The sequence below is a fragment of the Somniosus microcephalus genome, unplaced genomic scaffold (assembly GCF_052327205.1).
Source record: "Somniosus microcephalus isolate GS21.2 unplaced genomic scaffold, FLI_Smic_1.0 unresolved_chr8, whole genome shotgun sequence".
Classification (NCBI taxonomy): domain Eukaryota; kingdom Metazoa; phylum Chordata; class Chondrichthyes; order Squaliformes; family Somniosidae; genus Somniosus; species Somniosus microcephalus.
The window spans coordinates 35,658,783-35,666,429 of NW_028225186.1; the positions used below are offsets into that span (position 1 = coordinate 35,658,783).

At 44.9% G+C, this 7,647-nt stretch overlaps 1 non-coding gene across 1 annotated transcript; it reads left to right on the forward strand.

Moving 5' to 3' along the window:
* Positions 1-357: 357 nt before the first annotated feature.
* Positions 358-429, forward strand: trnae-uuc (transfer RNA glutamic acid (anticodon UUC)). The gene has a single exon. It is a non-coding gene; the product is annotated as a tRNA-Glu (tRNA).
* Positions 430-7,647: the final 7,218 nt, after the last annotated feature.

The following is a 7,647-nucleotide window of genomic DNA, read 5'->3' on the forward strand; positions in this document are numbered from 1 at the left end:
ATACTCACACAAAGTGAGCACACATCTGTGTTCGTGCATATGTTTGAGTCTTTGTCTCAAGCAGTGCATTACTGTTTCCTCTGTATTGTCCTTGATATTTTGGTGCTGATTATTCAATATCCCGACGGCTTTTCTCTGACTGTGTATCTCTGAGAGAAGCACAGAAGCAAATAGATTTCAGGTGGACGCCTACACGCACTTGATGCTGTGGTTTCCTGAACATGTCCTTTGTGATCTCGCCTAAAAAATGTCATCTTGTACGAAAAGTTTGCCTGGCGTGAAAGTGACCTGAATTTCAAAGCAGCAAGGAGGAAAGACTGCCTTGTTCTGCTTGCTGGCAGGCCGCTTCTCACAGCTTCCCTGGTGGTCTAGTGGATAGGATTCGGCGCTTTCACCGCCGCGGCCCGGGTTCGATTCCCGGTCAGGGAACCAGTGCGTTTTCTGGCTGTTTGAAATGCCAGCAATCAAAGCACCCGCGCGAAACAATGCTTGCACCTCATCAACCTTTCAATTTTCCACACCGCTGCTGTTGCCTCAACAGTCAGCAGCGCATCATTCGGTACCGAGGTGCAGCATTCGCTTCCTTGCCTCGCAGTGTCAGAACAGTCACGGTTATTATCCGTCTTCCATGTATTATTTTGCCGACTGCATCTCCCTAACAAACTTAGCTTATCACAGCACGGCTATCAGTCAACTCATTGCCAGTGTGAAAAATGCCACATTAGCAACGTGTGCAAGACTCGAATGACAGAGTAACTGGGCCGTGATAACTTATCCTGATATTCATGAGGCCTTAACATTCGCTGCATAAGACAATTCTACCTCTGGTTACCATCCCTCCTGCCATTGGAAAGCGTTTGTCTTTATTTCCTCTATCAAAACCCATTGTAATTTTGCAAGCCTCTATTAAATTTCCTCTTAGCCTCCAGAGGAAAGCAATCCCAGCTTCTCCACACTATCCCTCGGGCCACACTGTAAGACGTCAAACGGGTTCTGTATGTCTGATAGACATATATTTCAGCTACAGGGGAGTCAAAGGTTATGGGGAACGGGCGGCAAAGTTGCGTTGTGTCGAAGATCTCATCAGCCACGAACTTTTTAAATGGCGGGCTCGAGGGGCCGAATGGCCCAATCCTGCTCCTATTTTTTATTTTGGGGAAGGTTAGTTTCTTAATTATGTAATTTTTGAGCAGCTAAACAACGTTGGAAGGAAACTCCCACGGGACGTAGAAAAGTGCAAAATCTTAGCTCTACCGAGAGCTCATGCACCTGAGAGGTTAACCCTGTGTTTCTCTGTCCACAGATCTTCCAGGACCTTCGAAGTGTTTCCAGCATTTAATCAACAATTCCAGATGCAGTATCTGCTGCATATTGCTTTTTATGTCAACGCAGTGTCCCCGCTTGTATTAACAAAAGTCAAAAATAAATTGTAGCTACCAGAAAATAGAATCGATTAAGTCGGCGTGCATTGGTGGTTCAGGGGTAGAATTCTCGCCTGCCACGCGGGAGACCCGGGTTCGATTCCCGGCCAATGTAGGCTAATTTTTTTAACAATTCATTTCATAGCAAACACATGAGCATAAATAATTTATTAGCTGTACCTGTGCAAGTGGATCAAGGGTATGAATGTTCTGCTCCTGTTGCTGTGCAACAGCTTTGAGGGGCTGAATGGCATCCTGTTCCTGTGTAACAGGCTCGATTCTTACTCTGACAGACATTGCTTTGCTCACTTCCTCGTTAGTCTCGTTGTGAGTATCCCCGCCTGTCACGCGGGAGACCGGGGTGAAATTCCCCGACGGGAAGGAATTTTAACATCCCCAATTTTAAACGTTTTGGCAGCACCTTAAAGCGCTCCTTGGAAAAGATCAACAGCGAAAGATTGAACCTAAAACAATTTTAAACGGTGAGGAACTGCATAAAAACCTCCTGCATCAATTACTCGTTAGCATAGTGATCTCCTTCTATTTGTCTTTTGTGCGGGGCACTGCGGAACGAGAGAGGACAGGGAAATGCAGATAACAGCGGGAGAAAGCACGTCTGATCTTTCAAGTGGACAGCACTGGCACGATTGGCCGAATGGCCTCACACTGTACTGCACGCCTCCATGAATCATATGGATATCTGAGACATACTCACACAAAGTGAGCACACATCTGTGTTCGTGCATATGTTTGAGTCTTTGTCTCAAGCAGTGCATTACTGTTTCCTCTGTATTGTCCTTGATATTTTGGTGCTGATTATTCAATATCCCGACGGCTTTTCTCTGACTGTGTATCTCTGAGAGAAGCACAGAAGCAAATAGATTTCAGGTGGACGCCTACACGCACTTGATGCTGTGGTTTCCTGAACATGTCCTTTGTGATCTCGCCTAAAAAATGTCATCTTGTACGAAAAGTTTGCCTGGCGTGAAAGTGACCTGAATTTCAAAGCAGCAAGGAGGAAAGACTGCCTTGTTCTGCTTGCTGGCAGGCCGCTTCTCACAGCTTCCCTGATGGTCTAGTGGATAGGATTCGGCGCTTTCACAGCCGCGGCCCGGGTTCGATTCCCGGTCAGAGAACCAGTGCGTTTTCTGGCTGTTTGAAATGCCAGCAATCAAAGCACCCGCGCGAAACAATACTTGCACCTCATCAACCTTTCAATTTTCCACACCGCTGCTGTTGCCTCAACAGTCAGCAGCGCATCATTCGGTACCGAGGTTGCAGCATTCGCTTCCTTGCCTCGCAGTGTCAGAACAGTCACGGTTATTATCCGTCTTCCATGTTTTATCTTACCGACTGCATCTCCCTAACAAACTTAGCTGATCACAGCACGGCTATCAGTCAACTCATTGCCAGTGTGAAAAATTAGCATCGTGTGTAAGACTGGAATGAGAGAATACCTTGGCCGTGATAACTTATTCAGATATTTATTATGCCTTAACACTTGCTACATAAGACAATTCTCCCTCTGCTTACCATCTCTCCTGCCACTGGAAAGCGTTTCCCTTTATTTCATCTATCAAAACCCCTTGTAATTTTGCAAGCCTCTATTACATTTCCTCTTAGCCTTCAGAGGAAAGCAGTCCCAGCTTCGCCACACTATCAACATAACTGAAGTTGCTTATCCCTCGGGCCACTCTGTAAGTCGTCAAACGGGCTCTGTATGTCTGGCGGAGATAGATATATATTTCAGCCACAGGGGAGTCAAGCTTTATGGGGAGCGGGTAGCAAAGTGGCGTTGTGTTGGAGATCTCATCAGCCATGAAATTATTAAATGGCGAGTTAGGCTCGAGGGGCCGAATGGCCCAATCCTGCACCTATTTATTATTTTGGGGAAGGTTAGTTTCTTAATTATCTAATTTTTGAGCAGCTTAACAACTTTGGATGGAAACTCACACGGGAACTACAAAACCGCAAAATTTTATCTCTGCCGAGAGCTCATGGTCCTGAAAGATTAACACTGTGTTTCTCTGTCCACAGATGTTCCAGGACCGTCGGAGTGTTTCCAGCATTTAATCAACAATTCCAGATCCAGCATCTGCTGCATCTTGCTTTTTATGTTAACGCAGTGTCCTCGCTTGTATTAACAAAAGTCAAAATTAAATTGTAGCTACCAGAAAATGGAATCGGCTGATCCTGTGTGCATTGGTGGTGCAGGGGTAGAATTCTCGCCTGCCAGCGTAGCAAAACCTGGGTTCGAATCTTGGTCAATGCAGCGTAATTTTTTAACAATTTATATCATAGCAAACACATCACATGAAGCATTAATAATATATTAGCTGTACCTGTGCAACTGGGTCAAGGTTATGAATGTTCTGCTCCTGTTCCTGTGCAACTGGTTTGAGGGGCTGAATGGCATCCTGTTGCTGTGTAACTGGCTCGATCCCAATTTTAAACCTTTGGGCAGCACATTAAAGTGCTCCTTCGAAAAGAATAACAGAATAAAAATGAACCTAAAATAATTTTAAACGGTGGAGATCTGTATAACAACTTCCTGCATCAATTCCTCGTTCGTGTTTTCTTTCTGTTTGTCTTTTGTGCGGGGCACTGCGGAAGGAGAGAGGACAGGGAAATGTAGATAACAGCGGAAGAAAGCACGTCTGCTCTTTCAAGGAGACAGCACTGGCACGATTGGCCGAACGGCCTCACACTATGCTGCAAGCCTCCATGAACCATAAGGATATCTGAGACATACCCACACAAAGTGGGCACACATCTGTGTTCGTGTATGTGTTTGAGTCTTTGCCTCAAGCACTGCATTACTATTTCCTCTATTTTGTCCTTGATATTTTAGTCCTGATTATTCAATATCCCGAAGGGTTTTCTCTGACTGTGTGTCTCTGAGAAAAGCACAGAAGCAAATAGATTTCAGGTGGACGCCTCCCCGCACTTGATGCTGTGGTTTCGTGAACATGTCCTTTGTGATCTCGCCTAAAAAATGTCATCGTGTACGAAAAGTTTGCCTGGCATGAATGTGACCTGAATTTCAAAGCAGCAAGGAGGAAAGACTGCATTGTTCTGCTTGCTGGCAGGACGCTTCCTGGTCTAGTGGTTAGGATTCGGCGCTTAAACCGCCGCGGCATGGGTTCCATTCGCAGTCAGAGAACAGTGCATTTTTCGGCTGTTTGTAATAGCAGCATTCAAAGCAGCCACGAGAAAAATTGCGTGCACCTCTGAACCTTTCAACTTTCCACACCGCTGCTGTTGCCTCAACAATCAGCAGCGCATCATTCGGTACAGAGGTACAAAATGAGTGCGATTAGCAGAGAGTGCTGTGAAAGTTTGGGTAAATGACATAGTTCTTTAATGGTTATTTCTCTTTGAATCATTTGGAGTGGTGCAAATTTTTAGTGGCATTTACCAGCAGTATCTTGATAAGATTACTTAAACAGTTTAAGTAAAGGGGAAAAGTTAAATATTTGAGATTCTGTTGATTTAAGAAGAGTAATGCAAGGTAACAGTGCAGTCAGAGTTAATTGGCAGGCAGTAAAAACCAGTTCTCTAACCAATCAGCAGGGGTGATTCAATTGGTTACAAACAAACAGTATAAAAAGATCAGTGCGAGTAGCAGAGCGTGCTGTGAGAGTTTGGGTAAGTGAGAGAGTTAGGGTAATTGGGGTGTGAGGTGCTGTTTCTGTTTTGTTTCTGGCCTTGTTTTCCTGCCAGTCTCAGGATTAGCAGACATCGTGGAGGCGGAGCAGCGAGGCGAGGCCCAGTCGAGGCTGCTGGTAGCAACAGTGGGTGTTGAGTCGAGTCAGAGCAGCGAGGCGAAGCAGCCTAAAAAGGCTCCAAAGGCAACATACCAAGGGGACGTCAGAATTCAAAAGTGACATCACAGAAAAGCTGGTAGGTGATTGGCTGGTTCGTGAGTACTTTTCCTTCCCTTTGAAACCTTTATAAGTTGATAAGTTCAATTAAATAGAGGTGCGATATTCATCAACTAGAATCGGGGCAGAGGGTATTTAAAAATAATATTAATAAATGTAATTCATTACATAGGATGGGAGAGCAGGTGATGTGTTACTGCTGCAATATGTGGGAGCTGGTGGACAGCATTGATATTCAAAATGATCACATTTGCAGTAAGTGCTGGCTGCTCGAGGAACTCTGGCTCCGTGTTGATGAGCTGGAGACCGAGCTTCAAACACTGCGACAAATCAGGGAGGGGTAGAGTTACCTGGACTCTCTGTTTCTGGAAGTAGTCACACCAATTCAGATGTAGTCCGTGGTCAGGGCAGGATGGTGTGACTATTATTGAGGCAGGGACGGGGAAGCAGGAGGTAGTGCTGGACGAGCCACAGTCCTTGCTCTTGTCCAACAGGTTCGAGGCTTTTACTCCCTGTGAGGACGGGAACGGGGACTGCAGGGATGATGAGCAACCTGGCCACAGCACCGTGGAACGAGGGGCCATTCAAGTTGGGGGAGTAAATAGAAATGTTGTAGTGGTAGGGGGTAGCATCATTAGGAGGATAGATAGGGTTCTTTGCAGCCGAGAGTGAGAGTCCCAAAGGCTGTGTTGCCTGCCCAGTGCCACGGTTAAGGACATCTCCTCTAGGCTGGAGAGAAACTTGGAGTGGGAGGGGGAGAATCCAGTTGTCGTGGTCCATGTTGGTACAAACGACATAAATAGGACAAGGAAAGAGGTTCTTCTGAGGGAGTATGAGCAGCTAGGTGCCAAATTAAAAAGCAGAACCAGAAGGGTAATAATCTCTGGATTACTACCTGAGCCACGAGCAAATTTGGCTTGGGTAAATAAAATCAGAGAGTTAAATGCGTGGCTACAAGACTGGTGTGGGAGAAATGGGTTTTGCTTCTTAGGACACTGGCACCAGTACTGGGACAGGAGAGAGCTTTTCCATTGTGAAGGACTTCACTTGTCCAGTGCTGGGACTAGAATCCTGGCGAATCGAAAAACTGGGGCTGTAGAGAGGGCTTTAAAATAATTAGTGGGGGGAGGGAGGTTTCAAGAGAGTGAAAAATAAAAATGTCAACGGAGAAGGCAATAGAGCAAGGTAGCAGTGGGGGAATTAAAAACCAAGGTAGCAGTGGGGGAATTAAAAACCAGATCGTGTCAGGAAGGGACAGAATATATAAAAATAAAGGTAAAGTAGTAAAGGGGGTAAAAGCAGGAATTAATTGTCACAAAGCATATTTAAACGTTCTTTATCTGAATGCATGCAGCATTCGTAATAAAATAGACGAGTTGACGGTACAAATAATTACACATGGGTATGTTCTGCTGGCCTTTACGGAGACATGGCTGCAGGGTGACCAGGACTGGGAACTAAACATCCAGGGGCACTTGACTTTTAGGAAGGACAGACAGGAAGGAAAGGGAGGTTGGGTGGCTGTGTTAATAAAGATGGAATCACTGCAATAGTGAGAAATTATATTCGGTCAAATGTTCAGGATAGTGGAACGGTTTGGGTGGAGATAAGGAATAATAAGGGGAAAAAGTCACTAGTGGGCGTAGTCTATAGGCCTCCTAATAGTGGGAACTCTATTGGTCGGAGTATAAATCAGGAAATAGTTTGGGCTTGTAATAAGGGAACAGCTATAATCATGGGAGATTTTAACTTTCATAATGATTGGACAAGTGAAATTGGGCAGCGCACCCTTGAGGAAGATTTCATAGAGTGTATTAGGGACGGGTTCCTTGAGCAGTATGTTACTGAAACAACCAGTGGACAGGCAATCTTAGATCTGGTCTTGTGTAATGAGACAGGATTAATAAAAAATGTCCTAGTAAAGGATCCCCTTGGAATGACTGACCATAACATGGTTGAATTCCAAATTCAGTTGGAGGGTGAGACATTTGGAGCTCAAACCAGCGTACTATGCTTAAGTAAAGGAGATTATGAAGGTATGAAAGCAGAGTTGACTAAAGTGGACTGGGAAGATAGATTAAGGTGTAAGACGGTACGTGAGCAGTGGTGTACATTCAAGGAGATATTACACAACTTTCAAGAAAAATATATTCCATTGAGGAAAAAGGGGCATAAAAGAAAAGACAGCCATCCATGGCTAAGGAAAGGAATAAAGGATAGTATCCGACTGTAAACAAGGGCATATAAAGTAGCCAAATCTCCTGGGAGGAGAGAAGATTGGGAAGCATTTAAAAGCCAGCAAAGAATAACTAAAAGATTAATTAAGAAAGGGAAGATAAATT